This window comes from Bufo gargarizans, chromosome 4 (assembly GCF_014858855.1).
Source record: "Bufo gargarizans isolate SCDJY-AF-19 chromosome 4, ASM1485885v1, whole genome shotgun sequence".
Lineage (NCBI taxonomy): Eukaryota > Metazoa > Chordata > Amphibia > Anura > Bufonidae > Bufo > Bufo gargarizans.
In genome coordinates this window covers 204808511-204821022 of record NC_058083.1, presented here as the reverse complement: position 1 = coordinate 204821022, position 12512 = coordinate 204808511, and positions in this window count along the sequence as shown.

The following is a 12512-nucleotide window of genomic DNA, read 5'->3' as shown; positions in this document are numbered from 1 at the left end:
TCTACATGAAGCAGCTATTATGACTTCCCTGAGATGATACCTAACTCCTGATAGGCTGAGCAAGATATATCCTGGTACCTCCCAACTTTGCTGGCATGAATGTGGAACCAAAGACACGTTACTGCATATTCTTTGGTCCTGTCTCAAATTATCAAGTCTGTGGAAAAGTGTCTTTAATCTGTCCTATAAATTCTCTGGTCTAACTCTTGAACCTTCACTATATTGGGCCCTATTTTTTCATGGATATGCAGGTTATTCCCATGACCTATAGGATCCCCATAGCTCACCTGTTTATTGTCACCAAACTCAACATTACTAGATACTGGAAATCCACCGAAGTCCCGACATTGTCTAAAACCATCACTCGTGTGCAACAAAACTATGAAAAGATGATGGCTTGCAAGGATCATAGGCCTAACAAATTTAGCCATCACTGGCAGGCCTGGCTAGCTTTTATGCCCATAACACTAGGAACACATACTGTTTCTAGAACATAAAGACCTCTGAGACCTTTTTGTTTGATTTTGTTAGGCTTTTATTTTGTTACCTTTAATAACTATTTCTGTGTATTCTTCATAGATGCAGATATGTCTTGATTTTGGAATACATTGTCATTCTGTCTTGTTCTCCTTGCATTGTAAAAATGTGAAAATCAAAAAGAACTATTAAAATAAAATAAAATCATACCCTCATACCCTCAACCCCAGTGTCTCCATCCCAGATGTTACAAAAACAGAAATTAAAAAATCCCCTAAGGTAATACAGTACAAGATTTTCTTTTGGTTTTGCCTCAAAAGCTTTCTACACTGTTCTAAAACTGTGTTGTAGGGTGTGGTAATAAGGAGGCCTAATACTCTGTAAAATTCTCCTGCTGAGAGCAGTAACAGAGCAGTGGGTGTGATGAGGGAGCTAACCAAGACCTGCAGCTATATCCATTCCAATGGCAGTAAGCACAGAATTGATTACGGTACTTTGGTTTCTATGGAAAAGATTTCTCCTCACAGACACTCCATGTACTCAGACTTTAAAACACAGCTTGCATTTGTGCAAAATTATTTGAACCAAAGACACCTGTAAGCTATTCCCCCATTTAGCTGACACTAATCAGCCTCGATTTCCACCAATAACATATGGTATGTGCAGGGGCGGGATTTTTAGCAACAGGTTCCCTACTCAACGGCGGACAAGCGGCATCACGACACATGTTTACATATACATACACCATATACACTGCCTGTCCAAAAAAAAAGTCGCCACCTGGATTTAACTAAGCAAATAGTTATGAGCCTCCTATTGGATAATTACTGCATGGGCGATTATCTTTCAGCTGGCAACAAGTTATTTAACCCCAACTGGTGCAATGAGCTGCTTCTCATTTCTTAAACAACCATGTCGAAAGACACATCTCATAGTCGTGGAAAAGATGTTAGTCTGTTTGAGAAGGGTCAAATTATTGGCATGCATCAAGCAGAGAAAACATCTAAGGAGATTGCAGAAACTACTAAAATTGGGTTAAGAACTGTCCAACGCATTATTAAAAACTGGAAGGATAGTGGGGACCCATCGTATTCGAGGAAGAAATGTGGTGGGAAAAAAATCCTGACTAATCGTGATCAGCAATCACTTAAACTTTTGGTGAAATCAAATCGAAGAAAAACAACAGTAGGGCTATGTTTAATAGTGAAAGTAAGAGCATTTCCACACGCACAATGTGAAGGGAACTCAAGGGATTGGGACTTAACAGATGTGTAGCCATAAGAAAACCACTAATCAGTGAGGCAAACCAGAAAAAAAGGCTTCAATTTGCTAGGGAGCATAAAGATTAGACTCTGGAGCAATGGAAGTAGGTTATGTTGTCTGATGAGTCAAGATTTACCCTGTTCCAGAGTGATGGGCGCATCAGGGTAAGAAGAGAGGCAGATGAAGTGATGCACCCATCATGCCTAGTGCCTACTGTACAAGCCTGTAGGGGCAGTGCTATGATCTGGGGTTGCTGCAGTTGTCATGTCTAGGTTCAGCAACAGTATGTGCTTCAAGAATGAGGTCAGCTGACTACCTGAACATACTGAATGACCAGGTTATTCCATCAATGGATTTTTTCTTCCCCGATGGCACGGGCATATTCCAAGATGACAATGCCAGGATTTATCTGGCTCAAATTGTGCCACCTCCTAGCGCGTCCCCAATTCTGACCCTGACTCCTAACCGTATGAGCCAACCCAGATGGTAGGAGGGCTCATACTCCGGAACCTAGGGTCCCTACTAGCCCCAGGAAATTCCTGGACTAGGAGCAGGGTAAGACGACCTGTTCCTCCTAGACACGGACGAACAGGAGTCTCACTGGCCAAGGAGCAAGAACAGGGGAAACATATACAGCATATGAATATGGCAGGTGAGTTAAACCGGTACTACACCTACCTGCCACAGACACGCTGACTGGAACCCGTGCACAAGTACTGATGTCCACACAAACACTAAGGACACAGCACACACCACAAATCACACAGGTATCCAGGACACCCATAGCTGCAATAAATATAAAGAGCATAAAAACATCTTCTTAACATCATGCATATATTTTATGACCACAAGGGTGGCCCTCACTGGATAGATGGCATATGAGACCAGGAGGATGACTCCAGCATAAAGCATGGCTGGAGTACCCCTCCGCTACAGGCATCCAGCAGGAGCTAAATAGCCCAAGCAGCCACACCCACACACATATACTAGGAAAGGAGTTAACTCTTCCAACACCAGACAAGGTAAGTGTCACTTAAAGGGGAAATGCACACACACAACTAAATCCCATGCAAACCAAACATGGAAAGTGAACACATACAAACACATGTTGCTAGATGCAACCGCATGCCTTGACAGAGAGCCGCCTGGCAACCAGCTCAGGCTGCTACACTGCCAACAACATCATCTTGCCAGCGGCAACCACATGTGAGAACACATACTAACTGCCATCACCTGCGGTAGACAACAAGCAGACCGCTGACAACAGCATGCGACACAAAGAGTCACGACCAAGCATAGTCGTGACATTATATGATAAATATATTGGATCAAGTGGCGTACCTGTAGGTATTTGAAAAAGTCACTAAGGGGTAGACCAAACTCTCATTGAAGGTCTATAGAGGACTTAAGTTGACCCTCTCTGTATAACTGGGAAATCCACTGAAGACCTCACAGCTTCCAAAAAGAGAGATCAGTATCCGGGAGTTTCATCTCTAGGAATTGAAGAGGAGATACTTTTCTTACTATTATAGTGACATGAGCACTTCTTTGGTGAAAGGTGCACCAGAAAATAGGGCAAAATCCGAAGAGGGGCTTAAGTAATCAATAAGCAGTGCTCGAAGGTGTTTTGAGGGGGATGAGGAGTACTTAATGTGAATCCATGGAATAGCAGTGTCTCCAACCCATCATCCCAGAAAGAGATTGGTTTATATCGCCAAGTTCGGTAGCCCCAAGCCACACCTATGTTTAGCTGTACATAATGATGCGGAGTAGAAGGCATTGAGCCTTCATAAAAAAGTGAGAAGGGACCTTAATCGGACCAGTGCGGAATCTAAACAGAAGTTTAAGCAGAGTCATCATTTGAAAAGTAGCTATGCGACCTAGCTCTAAGATATCAAATTTACTATTGGTGGAAATATCTTGTCTGATAGTATCTAGAAGGGGGAGGTAGTTGAATTGGAACAGTTGGGAAATGGAGGACGTAATATTAATACCAAGGTATTTTATATGGGTTGATTCTCTGAAACACCTTTGGAGACGGCTTATGGTAGAGAAATGAACATTCATTGCACGGGCAACAGCTCTGGTAGACATTCCTGCAGTCAGCATACCAATTGCACACTCCCTCAAACGTTGCGACATCTGTGGCATTGTGCTGTGTTATCAAACTGCACATTTCAGAGTGTCTTTTTATTGTGGGCAGTCTAAGGCACACCTGTGCAATATTCATGCTGTCTAATCAGCACCTTGATATGCCACACCTGTGAGGTGGGATGGATTATCTCGGCAAAGGAGAAGTGCTCACTAACACAGATTTAGACAGATTTGTGAACAATATTTGAGAATAATGGGTCTTTTGTGTATGTAGAAAATGTTTCAGATCTTTGAGTTCAGCTCATGCAAAATGGAAGCAAAACCGAAAGTGTTGCGTTTATATTTTTGTTCAGTGTATTAGCTATGTGGTTACATATTCCTCTTATGTGAATTCCAGGATGGCCGGATGCCATTGGTACTAATCAAGGGACCAACAAATAACTCAAAAGCAATCTGTCACCTACTAGTGATGAGCGGCAGGGGCAATATTCTAATTTGTGATATTTCGCAAATATTTGGGCGAATATTCGCCATATATTCGCGAATTCAAGAAATAGCTATCTCAGTCATTATTTTCTTGATTGTGTAAATCGGAAATTTAAAAATTTGCGAAAAAAATTCGCAGTACGAAAATTTGCTGTCCGAAAATTTGCAATCAACACTACTCCTAAAGTGAAAGATATTGCAACCTTCTCATTGGCCCGCAAGCTAGAAGCAGGGAAGTATCAGGTGTACTGTTTAAAAATATACAGTATATCACTATATTCTAAATATTCGCGAATTTTCGAGGTTTTGATATTCGCGCAAAAAATTAGCAATTTGAATATTCGTGATCAACACTATCACCTACCTCTGTATGTCAGCAGCACAAGTGCAATGTACATCTGTGTAACATAATTTCAACCATAGCTTTGTTAGCTTTATCTGCAATTTCAAATTTCAGAAAATACTGTGTGCAAATGAGGTCCAAAGTGCCCAGCAGGGTGACACCAACTTTTCCAAGAGCCCAGGACTGCCTACTCCATGTCCACCAGCCTGCCTCTCAAAACAGCCCAGGCCCGCCTCTTTATCTCTACTAGAGATGAGTGAAGTATTAAAAAATTCGATTTGGCTGCTTCACCGAATTACTTCATCCCAAAGCCCATTTCTTTGTAAGTAGTAGGTGCAAAAAAAAAACATCCTGCACAAAATGATATACAAATGTGCGGATGTCCCTGGTCATATTATTGAAGAAAATCACAGAAATAAGATAATAATGCACTTAGTAAGCATTATATATGGACAAAGTCCTCACTCTAATATGATAATATCTGAGACACTTAGCCAATATATTTTGATTAAAACACATCTGATCCCGCCTACCAAGCGCCAAGGTGGTTTCAGGTCAGGCGGGTCCTACGCTAAACCTACCTAAGCCGTTGGGCTTCTATGTTCAGGAGCGCAGACGCCACACATATGGTGTGCTGCTCCTAGTCACCTCCATGTGCATCAAGCAACCAATGGGAGGAGGAGCAAGCACAGCCATATGTACCACCTAATCAAGGCGCTCTATTGGATAGGAAGGGCAAAAGTGCAGAGTAATGCTACTCCCAAGATAAAATAGGTGTGCATTCACACTTGAAGGTGCCACTCCCTCAAGCAAATACTACATAGACCAAAAAAAAATCACAGAAAAAACTAAGATAAAAACATCCTGCACAATATGAAATACAATTGTGCGGATGTCCCTGGCCATATTATTGAAGAAAATCACAGAAATAAGATAATAATGCACTTAGTAAAGTAGATGCAAGCATTATATATGGACAAAGTCCTCACTCTGATATGATAATATCTGAGACACTTAGCCAATATATTTTGATCAAAACACATCTAAGCCCGCCTACCAAGCGCCAAGGTGGTCTCAGGTGAGGCGGGTCCTACGCTAAACCTACCTAAGCCGTTGGGCTTCTAAGTAGTAGGTGCAATGACAGGGAGCGGTGATTGCGCCACTCCCCGTCATTGTACCCCTTAGATGCCGTATTCATAACTGATCGCGGCATCTGACAGTAATAAAACAGTGTAAAATTGAAAAAAAATAACTTAAATCATCATCAATATCAATTCATCCATTTGATCGCAGTTCGCCACCCGCTACCATCTTAATTGAAGATCTAGAGCCAAATCTCATGCGGCCAGTGATGACCGGTGTCCGGCCTCATGTGAGATCTTTGATCAAGAAGGCGGTGGTCGGCCCGTCGCGATCAAATGGATGAGGAAATTGATCGCTACCACGAAGCATGAGGAAATTTGGCTTTGTGGCGAATCGAATTTTCCCTGAAATTCGGATCGGACTTCAATTTGCTCAACACTAATCTCTATCATTACCTCCTTGTGCTTTCCACTCCGCCCCTCTTTTCAGACATCACTATTTCCCTTCAACTTTGCCCACAACATCAGTGTCGCCACCAGACATCTGAGAAGCTCTGACAGATGTCCTTTCAGAACCTCCTCCTTGAGCTTCCTTTGTTTTGCTTTCAGTTCCTCATCTCTTTAGCCTCTCTCAGCTGTCATGTAGTTGTACTGATTGCATCCCTTTAAATTCCTCCCCATAGTGCATCAGTTTGCGGTTTATATTACTTCCTGGAGTGTGTGTGCATGCTGATCTTACTTCTCAGTCTTCTACACGGCCCCTCCGTTCAGTGGATGAATTCTTTTTAGCCCTGGGTCAGATATATGATGATCTGGATCGTATTGCTTTGGCTGAGTCTAGACTACGTCTGTTATGCCAGAGTAAACAATCCACAGAGATATACTGCTCAGAATTTCGTAGATGGGCAGCTGATACTGGTTGGAATGATGCTGCACTCCGAAGTCAATTTTGCCATGGTCTTTCAGAGGGATTGAAAGATGCATTTGCCTTTCATGAGAGGCCTACCTCCTTGGACTCTGCCATGTCTCGGGCCGTTCGTATTGACAGGCGTCTTAGAGAGAGAGGAGAGATCACTCCTTCCTGTCATACTCAATCCCAGGACAGTGCAGCGGTCTCATTCAGTGCGCAGGGGTCTCAGTCGTTATCAACCCCTTCTGAGCAGGAGCCCATGCAGCTGGGGTTGATTGCCTCTGACAATAGAAGATTCAGCCCGCATGGGAAGGTTTGTTTTTGTTGTGGAGGTATAAATCATTTGGCAAATGTTTGTCCCTCTAGGAGATTCAGGCAGTTTTTTGGGAGTAATAAAGAAACAAAAAGGAAAAAATCCTTTAAAAATGTTCCATCTGTTAACATTGGCAGGGTTGAGGTGGAAATTGAAGGTTTTCCGTTTGCTTGTAGTTCCCGTTTTGTCCTGCCTGCCAGGGTGGCGCTAGAGAGCAAGAACATTTTTTGTGAGATTTTTGTAGATAGTGGAGCAGCTGTCAATCTCATTGATAATCAATTTGCGATAACTCATGGTTTCCAGGTATGCACTTTGGGAAAGGATATTCCTGTTTTTGCTATCGATTCCGCTCCACTTTCTCAGAAATCATTAAAGAGCATAGTTCACAATATCCGTTTGATTGTGAGTGATGCTCATGTTGAGGATGTGTCATGTTTCGTTCTTAGCGGATTGCCTACTCCTCTAGTGTTGGGGCTACCCTGGCTCTCTAAACATAACCCCACCATTGATTGGCAAGCGAGGCAAATAAATGGTTGGAGTGACTTTTGCAGAGAGAATTGTCTCACGACATCTGTTTCTGAGGTTTCTACTAAGACTGTACCATCTTTTCTCTCTGAATTTTCGGATGTCTTCTCTGAGAGTGGAGTTCAGGATTTGCCCCCGCACAGGGAGTACGATTGCCCTATTAATCTCATCCCAGGCACCAAGCTGCCTAAATCTCGTTTATACAATCTCTCCCAACCTGAAAGGGTCGCTATGCGTGCTTATACCTCTGAGAGTCTGAGAAAAGGACACAGACGACCCTCGAAGTCACCTGTTGCCGCTGGTTTTTTCTTTGTTAAGAAAAAAGATGGTTCTTTAAGACCATGTCTGGATATCAGGGAGCTGAACAGTATCACAATTCGTGACCCTTATCCGCTTCCTCTGATTCCGGACCTGTTTAACCAGATTGTTAGGGCTAAAGTTTTTTCCAAATTAGATCTAAGAGGGGCATACAACCTGGTCAGGGTCAGAGAAGGAGACGAATGGAAGACGGCCTTCAATACCCCTGAGGGCCATTTTGAGAATTTAGTTATGCCTTTTGGTTTGATGAATGCTCCAGCCGTTTTTCAGCATTTTGTGAACAGCATTTTTTATCATTTAATGGGGAAATTTGTATTAGTGTATTTGGATGACATTTAGATTTTTTCTCCTGATTTCAAAACTCATAAGGAACACTTACGTCAGGTCTTGCTCATCCTGCGGGAGAATAAATTGTACGCGAAACTGGAAAAATGTGTGTTTGCGGTTCCAGAAATTCAATTTCTGGGGTTTCTTCTCTCCGCTTCTGGTTTTCGCATGGACACTGAGAAGGTCCGCGCTGTGCTTGAGTGGGAGCTTCCTGAGAATCAGAAGGCGATGATGCGTTTTTTGGGCTTTGCCAATTATTACAGGAAGTTTATTTTGAATTATTCCTCTGTTGTTAAACCACTCACTGATATGACTAGAAAGGGGGTAGATGTTTCCTCCTGGTCGGTAGAGGCGCGTAAGGCCTTTTCTAATATCAAGGAGAGTTTTGCTTCCGCTCCCATCTTGGTACAACCTGATATTTCTCTACCCTTCATAGTTGAGGTTGATGCTTCTGAGGTGGGTGTGGGTGCGGTCTTGTCTCAGGGTTCCTCTCCTGCCAAATGGCGACCGTGTGCCTTTTTCTCGAAGAAACTCTCCTCCGCAGAGAGAAATTACGATGTGGGAGATAGGTAGTTGTTGGCCATCAAGTTGGCTTTTGAGGAATGGCGCCATTGGCTAGAGGGAGCCAGACACCCTATTACCGTGTTTACTGACCATAAAAATCTAGCCTACTTGGAGTCAGCCAAGCGGCTGAACCCGAGACAGGCCAGATGGTCTTTGTTCTTTTCAAGGTTTATTTTGTTGTCACGTTCCGCCCTGGGGTTAAGAATGTGAAGGCGGATGCCCTGTCACGTTGTTTTCCGGGAGGTGGGAATTTTGAAGACCCGGGTCCCATTTTGGCTGAAGGTGTGGTGGTCTCTGCTCTTTATCCTGAATTGGAGGCAGAGGTGCAGGTAGCCCAGTCAGAGGCTCCTGATCTTTGTCCTCCTGGGAGGTTGTTTGTGCCTCTCGCTTTAAGACACAAGATTTTTAAGGAACACCACGATACGGTACTTGCTGGGCACCCGGGGGCAAGAGCTACAGTGGATCTCATCGCTCAGAGATTCTGGTGGCCGGCGCTTCGTAAGTCGGTTGAGGGTTTTGTGGCAGCCTGCGAGACCTGTGCTCGTGCCAAAGTCCCTCATTCACGGCCATCAGGTCCTCTCCTTCCCTTACCCATTCCTTCCCGTCCTTGGACACATCTGTCCTCGTTCCTCGGGGAAGACTGTGATTCTGGTGGTGGTGGACCGTTTTAGCAAAATGGTGCATTTCATCCCTTTTCCTGGCTTGCCCAATGCTAAGACGCTGGCGCAGGCATTTATTGATCACATTGTCAAATTGCATGGTATTCCTTCAGACATAGTCTCTGATAGGGGCACGCAGTTTGTTTCCAGATTCTGGAAGGCTTTCTGTTCTCGCTTGGGGGTTCGCTTGTCATTCTCTTCTGCTTTCCACTCGCAGTCGAATGGCCAGACAGAGCGCGTCAATCAGAATCTGGAGACATATCTGCGCTGTTTTGTGGCGGAGAATCAGGAGGATTGGTGTTCTTTTTTGTCCCTTGCTGAGTTTGCTTTAAATAACCGTCGTCAGGAGTCCTCTGATAAGTCACCATTTTTTGGTGCATATGGGTTTCATCCGCAGTTTGGGACATTCTCGGGAGAGGGGTCTTCTGGTTTACCTGATGAGGGGACAGATTCTCCTCGTCTTTGTCATCTATTTGGCAAAAGATTTAGGATACTCTAAAGAGCATGAGTGAGAGATATAAGCGTGTGGTGGATAAGAGGCGTGTGCCTGGTCCGGACCTGAATGTTGGTGATCTGGTGTGGTTGTCTACTAAGAATATCAAATTGAAGGTTCCCTCCTGGAAGTTGGGTCCTAAGTTTATTGGGCCTTACAAAATCTTGTCTGTCATCAATCCTGTTGCCTACCGTCTTGATCTTCCTCAGACTTGGAAGATCCATAATGTTTTTCATAAGTCCTTATTAAAACCTTATGTCCAACCCATTGTACCCTCGTCTTTGCCTCCTCCTCCGATTATGGTTGATGGTAATCTTGAATTTCAGGTCTCTAGGATTGTGGATTCTCGTGTTGTCCGCGGTTCTCTCCAGTACCTCATTCATTGGGAGGGTTATGGTCCTGAGGAGAGGATGTGGGTCCCAGTGACGGACATTAAGGCCACTCGTCTCATCAGGGCTTTCCATAGGTCCCATCCTGAGAAGGTGGGCTCTGAGTGTCCGGAGTCCACTCGTAGAAGGAGGGGTACTGTCACCACCAGACATCTGAGAAGCTCTGACAGATGCCTTTCAGAACCTCCTCTTTGAGCTTCCTTTGTTTTGCTTTCAGTTCCTCATCTAGTTAGCCTCTCTCAGCTGTCATGTAGTTGTACTGATTGCATCCCTTTAAATTCCTCCCCATAGTGCATCAGTTTGCGGTTTATATTACTTCCTGGAGTGTGTGTGCATGCTGATCCTACTTCTCAGTCTTCTACAAGATAAGTGTTGTGCGTTCATTTGTGTTTTTCTGTTTGCTGGATCCCAGGTGACCCTGACTCCCTCCGTATCTAGTGTAGGGAGCCGGTGGTCGTGTCCCCTCACTATTATAGGGTGTTCAGGTGTTATACAGTCGAGGTACGAGGATATGCGATCATCTACCATTGGGATTTTCGCATAGGCTGAGCAGAAAGGGAGAGAGCCAGGTCTGATGCAGGGGTCTCCCTTTTTGTTCCTTAGTTTTGGATCCAGTCAGTCGTTTATTCATTTTGTGTTTCCTTGTTTCCTGTACACCTTCCGTGACAACCAGTCTGTGTCTCACTAAAAAACTCACTCAGACGTAAAGCGTGAATGTGCCTGCGCACTGCCTTCCCAGCAATGGGCATTGGACTCACTGTAGGTATAGGACATGCACCGCTCCTCTGAAATTGCGGGTGGACTAGTGCTATCTAGGAAGAGGGACAGAGTGGAAAATATAAGGGGAGATAATGCTAGAGATGAAGAGGCGGTGTTGGGCTCTGGTAAGAAGCGGGCTTTGGCCCTTGGAGTAGGCGGTCCTGGGATCTTCAAACTGTTGGTGACACCCTGCTGTCCACTTTGGACCTCATCTGAATACCCCAAAAAATGCTTTTTCTGGAGTTTGAAAGTACAGAAAAATCTAACAAAATTATGGTTGAAATGACATTAGACAGATGTACACGGCATTGGTGTTGCTTAAATATAGTATAAGTAGTTTACAGATTCCCTTTAATAATTTTCAACATGTTCAGAACCGTTACTGTTTCCTAGAAACCCCATGTAAGACTTAGGCCTCTTGCACACGAACGTATTTTCTTTCCATGTCCGTATACGGAACCATTCATTTCAACGGGTCCGCAAAAAAAACGGAATTTACTCGGTGTGCATTCCGTTTCTGCATGTCCGCATTTCCGTTCCGCAAAAAAAATAGAACATGTCCTATTATTTACCGCATTACAGACAAGGATAGGACTGTTCTATTAGGGGACAGCTGTTCCGTTTTGCAAAATACGAAATGCACACGGACGTCATCCGTATTTTTTGCGGATCCGTTTTTGTGGAGCGCAAAATACATATGGTCGTGTGCATGAGCCCTAAGGGCTCATGCACACGAACGTATTTTCTTTCCGTGTCTGTTCAGTTTTTTTGCAGACTGTATGAGGAACCATTCATTTCAATGGGTCTGCAAAAAAAAACGGAAGTGACTCAGTGTGCATTCCGTTTCCGTATGTCCATATTTCTGTTCGACAAAAAAATAGAACTTGTCCTATTAATTGCCGCATTACGGACAAGGATAGTACTGTTCTATTAGGTACCAGCTGTTCCGTTCCGCAAAATACGGAATGCACACGGACGTCATCCGTATTTTTTGCGGATCCGTTTTATGTGGACGGCAAAATACATACGGTCGTGTGCACGAGCCCTAACCGTGAACCTCAGGTCAAGACTAAAACAAACATTTGTTCTCATATTTCACAGAATTATTTTGTAGTAATTCATCTGCCTGTGAGTTTAACTTTTAGTTGAACTTATAATTGCATTCTATCAGTCCCTATAATAGGTTGCATTCGGACAAGCTACTAGATAATAATCTTGCTCAAGCAATTGCTATTTATGAAGCAGAAGCCTGTGTGGTGATGCCTGATTCATCTATTTTCCATGGTATTGTTCTGGCTGTTGATACATTTCTATACTATTCATGTCTCTGTATGGAAAACACCTGGCTTAGCAAATGTCTCTTATGGATTAGACACAAAACAGTGGCTTCAGGGATGAGACGAACATTGACACTAACCCCAGGCTGTCCAAAAAAAGCATTTGGCATCATCATCATCAGCAGTGGGAGGTGACAGAGAAAGGATTGGGCAATGGGAGTGACTACCCACCG